Source organism: Lagenorhynchus albirostris, chromosome 1, assembly GCF_949774975.1.
Source record: "Lagenorhynchus albirostris chromosome 1, mLagAlb1.1, whole genome shotgun sequence".
NCBI classification, from domain to species: Eukaryota; Metazoa; Chordata; class Mammalia; order Artiodactyla; family Delphinidae; genus Lagenorhynchus; species Lagenorhynchus albirostris.
Genome location: NC_083095.1, coordinates 59,645,084 through 59,657,701, shown reverse-complemented (window position 1 = coordinate 59,657,701; position 12,618 = coordinate 59,645,084).

Here is a 12,618-nt window from a genome sequence, read left to right as displayed (position 1 = left end):
ATACATAAACACTATACTCTGATAAAGTTGTGTCTCACGGGTACAGGTTAACAATTCTGAAACTACATGTGTACTGAGAATGAACAAATATGTAAAAGTGTGGTGGCTGATAGGGGCCAGGTTTCTCACTATTGGAAAGGGAGATTGGAGATAAGCATGGGGGGGGAAGGCTAGAATGAACATAGTAACTGACCAGTACTCCTTGAAACTGTTAAGGTCATCAAAAATAAGGTCCTTAGAAACTGTCACCAGAAAAAGATAAGACAACGTGATCACTAAGTATGATATAGTATCCTGAATGGGATCTGGAACAGAAAGGACATCAGGGAGAAATTAGTGAAATCCAAGTTAAATGTGTAGTTTAGTTAATACTAAAGTACCGGTGTTCATTCCCTAGTTGTGACAACCATGTCATATAGCGTAAGATGTTAATAATAGGGGAAACTGGTATATGGGAACTCTCAGCACTATCTTGGTAACTTTTCTATATATCAAGCTGTTCTAAAAAAGTTTGTTTAAATTAAAAAACCTCAATAAATGACATTTACCTAATTTATGATTATATAATAGGGAACCAAATAGTTTATGCTGTGATTACGTTTCTTTGTCTCTGTATCCAAGGTCATGACCCTAAGGAGAACGTTTCTAGGATCAAGCTCAAATAGATTTTTTTTTTAACATCTTTATTGGAGTATAGTTGCTTTACAAGGGTGTGTTAGTTTCTGTTGCATAACAAAGTGAATCAGCTATACATATACATATATCCCCATATCCCCTCCCTCTTGCATCTCCCTCCCACCGTCCCTATCCCAGCCCTCTAGGTGGTCACCAAGATGATCTCCCTGTGCTATGCAGCTGCTTCCCACTAGCTATCTATTTTATGTTTGGTAGTGTATATATGTCCATGCCACTCTCTCACTTCGTCCCAGTTTACCCTTCCCCCTCCCCGTGTCCTCAAGTCCATTCTCTACCTCTGCGTCTTTATTCCTGTCCTGCCCCTAGGTTCTTCAGAACCAGTTTTTTTTTTTTTTTTAGATTCCATATATATGTGTTCGCATACGGTATTTGTTTTTCTCTTTCTTACTTCACTGTTAGACAGGCTCTAGGTCCATCCACCTGTGTTAGCATACGGTATTTGTTTTTCTCTTTCTGACTTACTTCACTCTGTATGACAGACTCTAGGTCCATCCACTTCACTGCAAATATCTCAATTTTGTTTTTTTTATGGCTGAGTAATATTCCATTGTATATATGTGCCACGTCTTCTTTATCCATTCATCTGTCGATGGACACTTAGGTTGCTTCCATGTCCTGGCTATTGTAAATAGAGCTGCAGTGAACATTGTGGTACATGGGTCTTTTTTTTTTTTTTTTAGCGGTACGTGGGCCTCTCACTGTTGTGGCCTCTCCTGTTGTGGAGCACAGGCTCTGGACGCGCAGGCTTAGCGGCCATGGCTCACGGGCCTAGCCGCTCCGCGGCATGTGGGATCATCCCGGACCAGGGCACGAACCCGTGTGCCCTGCATCAGCAGGTGGACTCTCAACCACTGCGCCACCAGGGAAGCCCACATGGCTCTTTTTGAATTACGGTTTTCTCATGTTATATGCCCAGTAGTGGGATTGCTGGGTTGTATGGTAGTTCTATTTTTAATTTTTTAAGGACCCTCCATACTGTTCTCCATAGTGGCTGTATCAATTTACATTCCCTCCAACAATGCAGGAGGGTTCCCTTTTCTCCACACCCTCTCCAGCATTTATTGTTTCTAGATTTTTTGATGATGGCCATTCTGACTGGTGTGAGGTGATACCTCATTATAGTTTTGATTTGCATTTCTCTAACGATTAGTGATGTTGAGCATCCTTTCATGTGTTTGTTGGCAATCTGTATATCTTCTTTGGAGAAATGTCTATTTAGGTCTTCTGCCCATTTTTGGATTGGGTTGTTTGTTTGTTATTGAGCTTCATGAGCTGCTTGTAAATTAATCCTTTGTCAGTTGCTTCATTTGCAAATATTTTCCCCCATTCTGAGGGTTGTCTTATCTTCTACGTAAATTTCTCAAAATTATATACTATAATTTTCTTTATAATTGAATCTTGACTTTCATATATAGCTTTTTTTTTCTCTAGAGTTTAGAATTACTGTTTTTTTCTTCTGACTGACAAAAGAATAAGACACCATTATATTCTCAAAATTATCTGGCCTGTCACACTCGGTTTTAAGAATCCACTTTCTTCTTGGAGACAGTTTTTTTCTTTTTAATTTTTTTTTATTTTGCAGTACGCGGGCCTATCACTGTTGTGGCCTCTCCCGTTGCGGAGCACAGGCTCCGGGCGCGCAGGCTTAGCGGCCATGGCTCACGGGCCCAGCCGCTCCGCGACATGTGGGATCCTTCCGGACCGGGGCACGAACCTATGTCCCCTGCATCGGCAGGCGGACTCTCAACCACTGCGCCACCAGGGAAGCCCTTGGAGACAGTTTTTTAGAGTCTTTTGTCAGTGTGGGATTTGTTACTGTCTAGGTCTGCTGCATGGTTGTAATTCTGGATCTTTCCTTTGCTGTGTTACTGGATTAGATATTCTGTTTCTTAGATCCTATGTTTTCTTTGTCTCTCACTTCATTTCACTGAACGACATCCTTGATGTCTTCGTAACATTGCTTAACAACAAATTTTAGGGCTGTTGTGTGTCTGAGAATGTTTTTGCTTGACCTTTATTGTTGATGGAGCTGTGGGTATAGAGTTTTAAGTTCAAAATTATAAAACATTTTTTCCTCAGAAGTTTGAAGGCAAGGCACATTGCCTTCTAGCATTTTGTGTTGTTACTGAGAAGCCTGATACCTGCTTATTTCTTGCCTTTCTGGAAACTTTTGAAATATTTTTCTTTCTCTTTTTTAAAATATTTATTTATTTATTGTTTGGCTGTGTTGGGTCTTAGTTACAGCACATGGGATCTTTCATTGTGGCACGTGGGATCTTTCATTCTGGTGAACAGGCTCTTCATTGCAGTGCATGGGGTTCTCTCTAGTTGTAGCATGTGGGCTCATTAGTTGCAGTGCGTGGGCCCTCTAGTTGCAGCATGCAGGCTCTCTAGTTGTGGCATGTGGGCTCCAGAGCATGTGGGCTCTATAGTTGTGGTGTGTGGGCTCTCTAGTTGTGGCACACAGGCTCAGTAGTTGCAGCGTGCGGGCTTAGTTGCCCCACAGCATGTGGGATCTTAGTTCCCTGACCAGGGGTTGAACTAGCATCCCCTGCATTGCAAGACGGATTCTTAACCACTGGACCACCAGTGAAGTCCCTAAAATATTTTTCATATACACCTCATGCCCAAAAGTCTCAAGAATGTACCTAGATAAGGATCTTATTTTTATTCATCTGATTAGTGCTTGGTATATAGTTTTTCAATATGAAGACTTGCATTTTACTTCAGTTCTCTGAAATTTTCTTCTGTTATTTATTTGATTATTTCCTCTCCTGTATTTTCTTGATTTTTTCTGTCTGGAATATCTGTTATTCAGATGTTGAATCTTTTTAGGTTTATATTCCATTTCTTATATTGTTTGTTCCATATTTTCCTCTTTCTTTTTGCTGTATGTTCTAGGAAATACCCCTGCCTTAATTTTCTAGTCCTTCTTTCGAAAAATGTTTTCAGCATTCTTTATGAGGGTGATGAGCTCTTGGCTGAGGCATTGGGGGCAGTGAGCCTTGTGTCTCTCTCATCCCGCAGCAGGCTAACCTAGACTTCTTCACATGACAGTTGCTGGGACTTAAGCAAGGTAAGCAGAATTGCAAGGACTTTTGAAGTACAGACTTAGGATTGGCTTAGAACTTAACAACATCCCTTCTGTTGGATGCTTTTGGGCAAAACAAGTCATAAAGCCAGCCCAGATTCAAGGAATAGGAGAATAGACTACACCTTTTGATGGGAAGGGCTACAAAGTCATATTGCTGCAATGGGTATTAATTCAAAAAGGAGTAGGAAATTATGTTTAGGTATCCTCTCTGGGTTTGATATGATACACCCTTTTGATGGGAAGGACCACAAAGTCATATTGCAAAGGGTATTACTTTAAAAAGGGGTAGGAAATTATGTTTAGCCATCCTCTCTGGGGTTTGATATGATACGCTATTTACTTAAATATTCTTTTACTTTTATAAATAAAGTTTTATGATTTCCTTTATACGTGTGTCTGTGTGTGTGTCTATATACACTGTATATAGAGCTTCATATCGTCAAAGAAACCAGAGCTGCACGTGTGTGAACTTGGTAAAAATGGATTTTATTCAGGAGCCATTGCTGTAGGGGAAAAAAGACCTAAGTATAGAACTGTGCTCAGTTCTGAATACAGCATGGACAAGTGGGCATTTATAGCCAAGGAGCGGAATGGAGATCAGTGGATGGAAAATTACTAAGAGGAAACATCAGGGATAGGGTGGATCCTGGTTAAACCAACTGACAGGATTCTTGCTGGAGGCAGGCCAGAGTGATTAGATACCCAAGGTGGGAGATTCATGCTAAACTGACTTAGCAGGATTCTTGCTAAAACTGGGTGATACAGAGATTAATGTGGAAGGCCAAAGGTTGAGGCCTGGTTGAGAAGAGGGTTCAGAAGAGCTTGATTAAAATTTGATCAATGTGAGAGTCTTTGTCAATGTATATATTTGTGTATATATATGCCAAAAACTCTGTGAATTTCTCAATATTTAAAAGATTTCTTAAGATTCTATTGTGAAGATTTCAGCTTGATGAAGAAATGACAAATATGTGTACAGCTTGTGTGTTGGAAAATTTCCTACAGACTATTATGATTTCCTTCCTTTGGAAAAAAATGAAGGAAAAAATACTATATTTAGAATTTAGATAGTGTATTTTTGTTTCAGATATATGATAAATGGTCAGTGAGGCCTAGTTAGAAGGACATTTTGATTTCTATACTTTTTTTTTTTTTTTGCCAACCTTTTTTCCTCCCTTAGTAAGATAAAACATTTGAATAGTAACTAGATTCTCTACTTGTCTTGCTGGGTTTTGGGAGGGACCTGGCAAAAAAGTGATAATCCTCTACTTTTGATGCCAAATCTTGGGAAAGACAGTCTGGTGAGATGCAGGCTTTACTCTAAAGTCTCAGAGCTGTGGGATGGGGAGCACTGTTGTAAGAAGTCTAAGCCCTCATCTAGGGGTATTGGATTCTGTTACCTCCAACATGGGTAGATGGTGCTTGGAGATACAGCTGTATTCCTTCAGCTTACCCCAAGGCAAGAAATTCAGGGATCCTCATACCTGACCCATAATTTATGAGGACACAGTGCCACAACATCCCCATCAGCCATATCTATCTCAAGACAAAGAGTATTTGTATACGACCCTACATGTGACAAAAAGTGGGAGATTAAGGATGATTATGATAATAATAATATCTGCTCCTTTAGTATGTGCCAAACACTCCTTTGAGCTCCCTCTCAAACTCAGTATGCCTCAGATCAGAGTCATCTGTTCTCCTAAAACCTGGTTCTGTTCTGGCGTCCCTTTTCTTAATAAGTGGAATCACCATATATTTTTTTCTTCTAACCAGAAACTACCTGTCTTTAGGAGCTCCCTTACCCTCGCTCCCCGTATGCTATGCAAAGTCAAGTTCTGTCAGTTTATCTCGGCAATTCATCCTTTTTTCTTTCTGCTGCTACCACACTAGTCCATAATCTGGGCATAGATTACTGTCGAAGATTCTATTCATATGTACCACTGCAATAATATTTTACAGTAGCATCACACATCCACCTTTTTCAACCTCCTCACCTCCAAAACATCAGAAATTCATTCTCCATACTACAACTGGAGGCTTCCTTTTGTAATGTAAATCTGGTCACATCCTCTTCTACTAAAAAAGTATCAGTAACTTTTTGTGGCTCTTAAGATGAAGATCACAATTCTTACCATAGCTTACAATAAATACTTAATGTTGAGACTTGAGAAATGTATCAATGTGTGGAATAGCCAGGCACTTTCTAATATGGCATATTTTTGAATTAATACATTTAAGGACCTGCAGTCAAGATGGTACTCTCATGGACTGATGTTTAGTTAATGAGGTAAACAGGTTTAACTTAGATTGATAAATTTGTGAAATTAGTAGACATTTTAAATTGCTCATTATTTGTGTATTATAAACACCTGTTTTTCTATGTTCATCCTTTTTTTTCTTCCAGCGTTATTGAGATACAGTTGATGTATAACACTGTGTAAGGTTAAGGTGTAGTGTGATGATTTGATACACATATATATTGTGAAGTGACTACCACAATAGGGTTACTAAACACCTTTATCACCTTATTATTTTTTTGTGTGTGTGGTGAGAATGTTTAAGATCTACTCTTTTAATAACTTTCAAGTATATAATACAGTATTGTTAGCTAGAGTCACCATGCTGTATATTAGATCCCCTGAACTTATTCATCTTGAAACTGGAAGTTTATACTTTTTACCAACATCTTCCCATTTCCCCCACCTCTAAGCTCTTGGCAACCACTGTTCTACTCTGTTTCTGTTAGTTCGGATTTTTTCAGATTTCACATATAAGTGAGGTCATACAGTATTTGTCTCTCTATGTCTGACTTATGTCACTTAACATAATGCCATCAAGATCCATACATTTTGTAGCAAATGTCAGGATTTCCTTCTTTCTCGTGGCTGAATAATATATGTGTGTGTTTAACATTTTCTTTATTCATCCATTGATGAACACTTAGGTCGTTTCTGTATCTTGGCTTTTGTGAATAAGGCTGCAATGAACATGGGTTTACAGGTATCTCTTTGGGTTCCTGATTTCATTTCCTTTGGATATATACCCAGAAGTGTGATTGCTGGATTGTATGGTGGTTCTAGTTTCAATTTTTTGAGGAACCTACCTACTGTTTTCCAAAGTGAATGTACCAGTTTATGTTCCCTCCAACAGTGCACGAGGATTCCCTTTCTCCACATCCTCGCCAACACTTGTTATTTGTTATCTCTTTGATAATAGTCATTCTAACAGATGTGAGGTGATATCTCGTTGTCTTAATTTCCCTGATGATTAGTGATGTTGAGCATCTTTTCATGTACCTGTTAGCCATTTATATATCTTCTTTTGAAAAATGTTCACTTTCTCTGCCGATTTTTTTTTTTTTTTGGCGGTACGTGGGCCTCTGACTGCCGTGGCCTCTCCCGCTGCGGAGCACAGCAGGCTTAGCCACCATGGCTCACGGGCCCAGCCGCTCCGCAGCACGTGGGATCCTCCCGGACTGGGGCACAAACCCCCGCCCCCTGTATCAGCAGGCGGACTTCCAACCACTGCGCCACCTGGGAAGCACCTCTCTGCCGATTTTAAAATTGGATTGTTTGGGGGTTTTTTTTGCTGCTGAGTTGTATGAGTTACTTGTATATTTTGGATAGTAACCCTTTATTGGATATGTGGTTTGCAAATATTTTCTTGCATTCCATAGAATTGCAAAAGAAGATTGCCTTTTCATTCTGTTGATTTTTTTCTTTCACTGTGCAGAAGCTGTTTAGATTGGTATAGTCCCATTTATTTATTTTTGCTTTTGTTGCTTATGCTTTTGGTGTCATATCCATAAAATCATAAAATCATTGTCATATCCAATGTCAAGGAGATTTCCCCCTATGTTTTCTTCTAGGAGTTGTATAGTTTCAGGTCTTAAGTTTAACATCCTTTTTTGTCACTAGACCACTTGCCTCCAAAATGAATGTTGCAATTCTGTAAGCTGTCGTAGGGAGGTTTTGCAGAAAATAGATTCGTTTTGAAGAATCTTTAAACGGTATGATGGAGAGTAGGCTTTATAGCAGGTTGCTGGCGTCATAGTTTGCAATGTTCTCTTCCTTTCCACCAACCTCTCCTACCCAGATCACTACCCAAACACAACTGCATTTATTTTTCTGCATGTCTGTTCTTTTGGCAATAGCCAAAATATATTTGCTCACTCCCGAGAATAGATTACACAAGATTCTAATCTACTTGTCCAAATGGTACCTGTTGTAACTAGAAGACCTTCAAATATTTTCTGAACAAAGGAAAATTATCTTGACTTATTTTCTTTTGGATAGAATGGGAAAATTTTTGTTTATTTTTTTGTGGAGTCTTTTGGGGATATTGGGATTTCTCTGGGGACAATTTTGGGATAAAGAAACTACTGCATACATCAAAAGGATGTAAGGATTTCTGCTACCCAACTGTCTATAAGATTTTACCTAAAGATTTACATTTTAAAAAGGCTATTAAATAGTGCTACTAAAATAAGTAATTAAAAGATAATGTAAATTTCAAAGTAGACTAATGTAGTAAGTTGATAAATGGGACTTTTCCTCTTCCCTCTGATTTTGGGCTGAGGTCTCAGAGCTGAGAACAGAGCACATCAGTGCCTGGAGATTCTCAAGAAGGATACTATCCGATCTGTGTAGAACTTGTTATGGCCACAGTCCCTGCTAGGAAAGCAGTTCTAGGCAGTTCCTTGCAAATGGTGGCTCTTTGCAGTGCCACGTGACTCTACCAGTTCATCTACAGCTGATTGGTGATTGTTGGACTCAGTAGTCCATCCCTTCTTCTGTAGCCAGCCAGGGCCTACAAGATGCTGCCATGAATGCACTGCCTGCATAATGGAAATGGTCATTTGCTGGTCAATGAGATTCTTTCTTTCTTTGATTTTTTTTAAACAGAAGTTACAGTGATATAGGCAGTTGGTTACAGGAGCAAGAATCAGAAAACACAAGTAAATAACTGAGTCATGTCAGTGTTGAAACAATAAAATAGAGATCCACCAACTCCTGCTAGAGCTGCCTGAATCTAAATATTAAAAAATGTTTTTTTTAATCTGATCAGGTTCTATTTAAGTTTCATGTAAGCTTGTTTTCAAGCATAAGTGAGATTTAGGCTACAGGGAGTTGTGCTCATGGTTTGTCAGTTTACAAGAGGCATTTTTTTCTACTTCCATTCTTCATACATATCTACTTATCTGAGTGGCTACAGTTGTTGCACTGGTGATTCTTTTTGAAATTTCCACTATAATTCCTGTCCACTTGAGCTATAAGAACTGACAGTGCCTTCAGTTGTCGTCATGACTCCTTAGGCACCGGGAGTGCAGTTAGGCTGTCAGGAAAGGAAGGCTTGGTAAGATAGTGTTTATTTTACAGAGTAATAACCTTTTCTCTGAATGTTGTTCTCAATTCTATTCCAGAAAGTGTCACTGCTAAATAAAACTTCATTTCAAGGAGAAAACATGTAATACACAGTCAGGATTCCATAGAGAGTTTATCCTGTTGGCTTCTAGTGGGCTTGAAATAAGAGATTAATGTGTAGTTATATAGAAATCTAGTAGGTTAAACTGGAGAGCGGGAGAGAGGGAGAGAGAGAGAATATGACTGTGAGGGAATACAGATCTCTTTTCCAGGTTTATACTTTCTCCACCATGAACCTGAGAAAACAGTCTGGCCTGTGTAAATAACTGCAGGCCTCACTGAGTTTCTGTAGATGTTCTGGAGATAAATTGTATTGAAATTCTCATGATCATTACCATCTCTGCCTGTTAAGTAAATACTGGGGAAAACCTCTCTCTCCAAGGTAAAGGTAAATTAGAAATACAGAATGTGCAGGGAACCCCAGCCTGACCTACTGGCTGCTCCCTTTGAGAGCTTTTCTTGCTTTTCTTTCTGGTAGCTTTTCTCTCAGGTACCACTGAAGTGGCACCTTCCGACAACCTCTCTCTGTGACAGCACCTCTTGGTCTCGCTTCTTCTGATTGACTCTTATCGTAGGGGCCTCTCTTCAGCGGCTGTAGTTCTTCACGGTCCCTAGCAGTTCTCAGCTGCAGCCATTCCCCGTAGCAGCGTTAAGCGGATTTGACCCCAGGCCCCCTGCTTCCTCCTGTAGCAACATCATCTGATCTCAGCCTTGCTTTTCACCTCAGCTCTCACCAGTCACTTCCTGCCTGCTTTCCCACCTCAGTGGACTTATTCATACCAATATAGTTGTGGTTTTCCAAATATAACCCACTGTTCGATACCTGCTCCTCTTCATGTCAGCCCCCAACTTCAGTTCAAAGGTTACTTTTTCTGATTTCCCAGGTGGAATTAACCACTGTCTCCTTTTTGCCCCTCATTTGCCCCTCTAAACATCTATCATAACATCTATAATTCTTTGTTGCTTATGTCTCCCTTGAATGGAGCAGAAATGAGTTATCCCCACCAAGCCCTGCCCAAATTGCAAATTCTTGAGCAAAATAAATATTGTTGCTCTTTTAAGCCACTAAATTTTGGAGTAGTTTGTTATGCAGTCATAGAAACTGAGTTAGATTTTGGTGTTTGGAGGTGGGGTGCCAAACCTCAAAATGCAGCAGTGACTGAAGCTAAACTAGACAGGACTAGACAGTGGGCAGACGGTGGAGGACCTTGAAGAGATTGTTAGTGGAAACCTAATGGCTCTCAAGGAGGATGTGAATGTTTAAAGGAAAGTGAAAAAGTATCATTGGGAGCTGGAGAAAAGATCCTTGTTATGTAATAGCAGAAAGTTTAGCAACATTGTACTTATGGTAACGTGGAAAGTAGAAAATGGTTATAATGAATTGCATGAATTTGAAGGTGTTTTCTGGCTATTACTTGCTGCCTATAGTAAAATTGATAGGACACAGTGCTGTGGTATGAAGGCTTGTATCCCCCAAGATTCAAATGTTAATGCCGAATGTGATGGTACTAGGAGATGGGGCCTTTGGGAGGCGCTTAGGTCATAATGGTGGAGCCCTCATGAATGGGATTACTGCTTTTATAAAAGAGACCCCGCAGAGCTCCCTAACCCTTTCCACCATGAGAGAACACAATGAGAAGTTGGCAGTCTGTAACCTGGAAGAGGGCTTTCACCAGAACCTAACCATGCTGGCACACTGATCTTGGACTTCCAGCCTTCAGAACTGTGAGAAATACATTTTTGTGGTTTATAAGCCACCAACTTTGGCATTTCGTTAATAGCAGTCCAACTGGACTAAGAAAGAGAAGCTAAGGAAAGAATTGTTAAATATAGAGGAAGCAGAACTTACTGAGTTTGAAAATAAAACTCATTTTTCCAGTTTCTCCAGATGGCAGACAATTTTCAAGTTAAGAAAAGTCTTATGGAAAGAGATCAAATCTAGAGTATTGTGAGAAAGCATGGTTTAACTACAAAGCCAAGGGAGTGATTATAAAACTCCTAGTTAAGGCTGCAGGAGATTTAATGTCGTGCCTCAGAAAGGCAAATAGTCCCTCTAAGGATCTTGAGAACATGCCATGCCTGTTCTCACAGATGACTCACAGATCTTCTCTATTAAACAAAAAGGTCCTCTAAGAATTTTAAGAGAATTGTCCCTCAGGACCCTTATAGGAGCTCAAGGACCTATACCGAAATTTATGGGTGTGATTTTTGTCTAATGGAGTGGATTATAAATTGATTCACAAGAAATCTACACAGTTAAAAAAAGACTTTATTTTTTAGAGCAGTTTTGGGTTCACAACAAAATGCAACAGAAAGCACAGAGAGTTCCCACATAGCCCCTTGTCCCTCTCGGACACCAGAGTAGTAGTACCTTTGGTAAAATTGATGAACCTACATTGACGCATCATTATCATGCCTGGTTCATAGTTTACATTAGGGTTCACTTTTGGTATATATTCTATAGGTTTGGACAAATGTATAATGACATATATCCACTATTATAGGCCTTAAAAATCCTTTGTGCTCTGCCTATTCCTCCATCACTCCCCCAACTCCTAACAACCATTCATCTTTTTACTGCCTCCATAGTTTTGCCTTTTCCAGAATGTCATATAGTTGGAGTCATACAGTGTGTAACCTTTTCAGATTGGCTTCTTTCACTTATGCATTTAAGTTTCCTCCATGTCTTTTTATGGCTTGATAGCTCATTTCTTTTTAGCGCCGAATAATATTCCATTGTGTGAATGGTTTATCCATTCACCTACTGAAGGATATCTTGGTTATTTCCAAAGTTTGGCAGTTATGAATAAAGCTGCTATAAACATCTGTATGCAGGTTTTTGTGAGGACGTAAGTCTTCAGCTTCTTTGGGTTAATACTAGGGAGGGTGATGGCTGGATCATATTGTAAGAATATGTATAATTTTGTGAGAAACTGCCAATTGTCTTCCAAAGTGGCTACACTGTTTTGCATTCCCACCATCTATGAATGAGAGCTTGTGTTACTCCATAGCCTCACCAGTATTTGGTGGTGTCAGTTTTCTGGATTTTGGCCATTCTCGTAGGTGTGTAGTGGTGTCTCGTTGTTTTAATTTGCATTTCCCTAATAAAGTATGCTGTTGAACATCTTTTCATATGCTTATTTGCTGTCTGTATATCTACTTTGGTAGGTGTCTGTTCAGATCTTCTGCCCATTTTTAAATTGGGTTGTTCATTTTCTTACTGTTAAGTTTTCAGAATTTTTTGTATATTTTGATTGAACCCCTCCCAACATGATGGGCAGCCCACCTGTTGCTCTCTTCTCAAAGGCTCTGCTCCGTGGTTTCTTTCCAAAGGTGAGGAAAAGGAAGAGGAAATAACTTAGTTACAATACCATTGAGAAGAAAAATAATAGTTATTTTCAA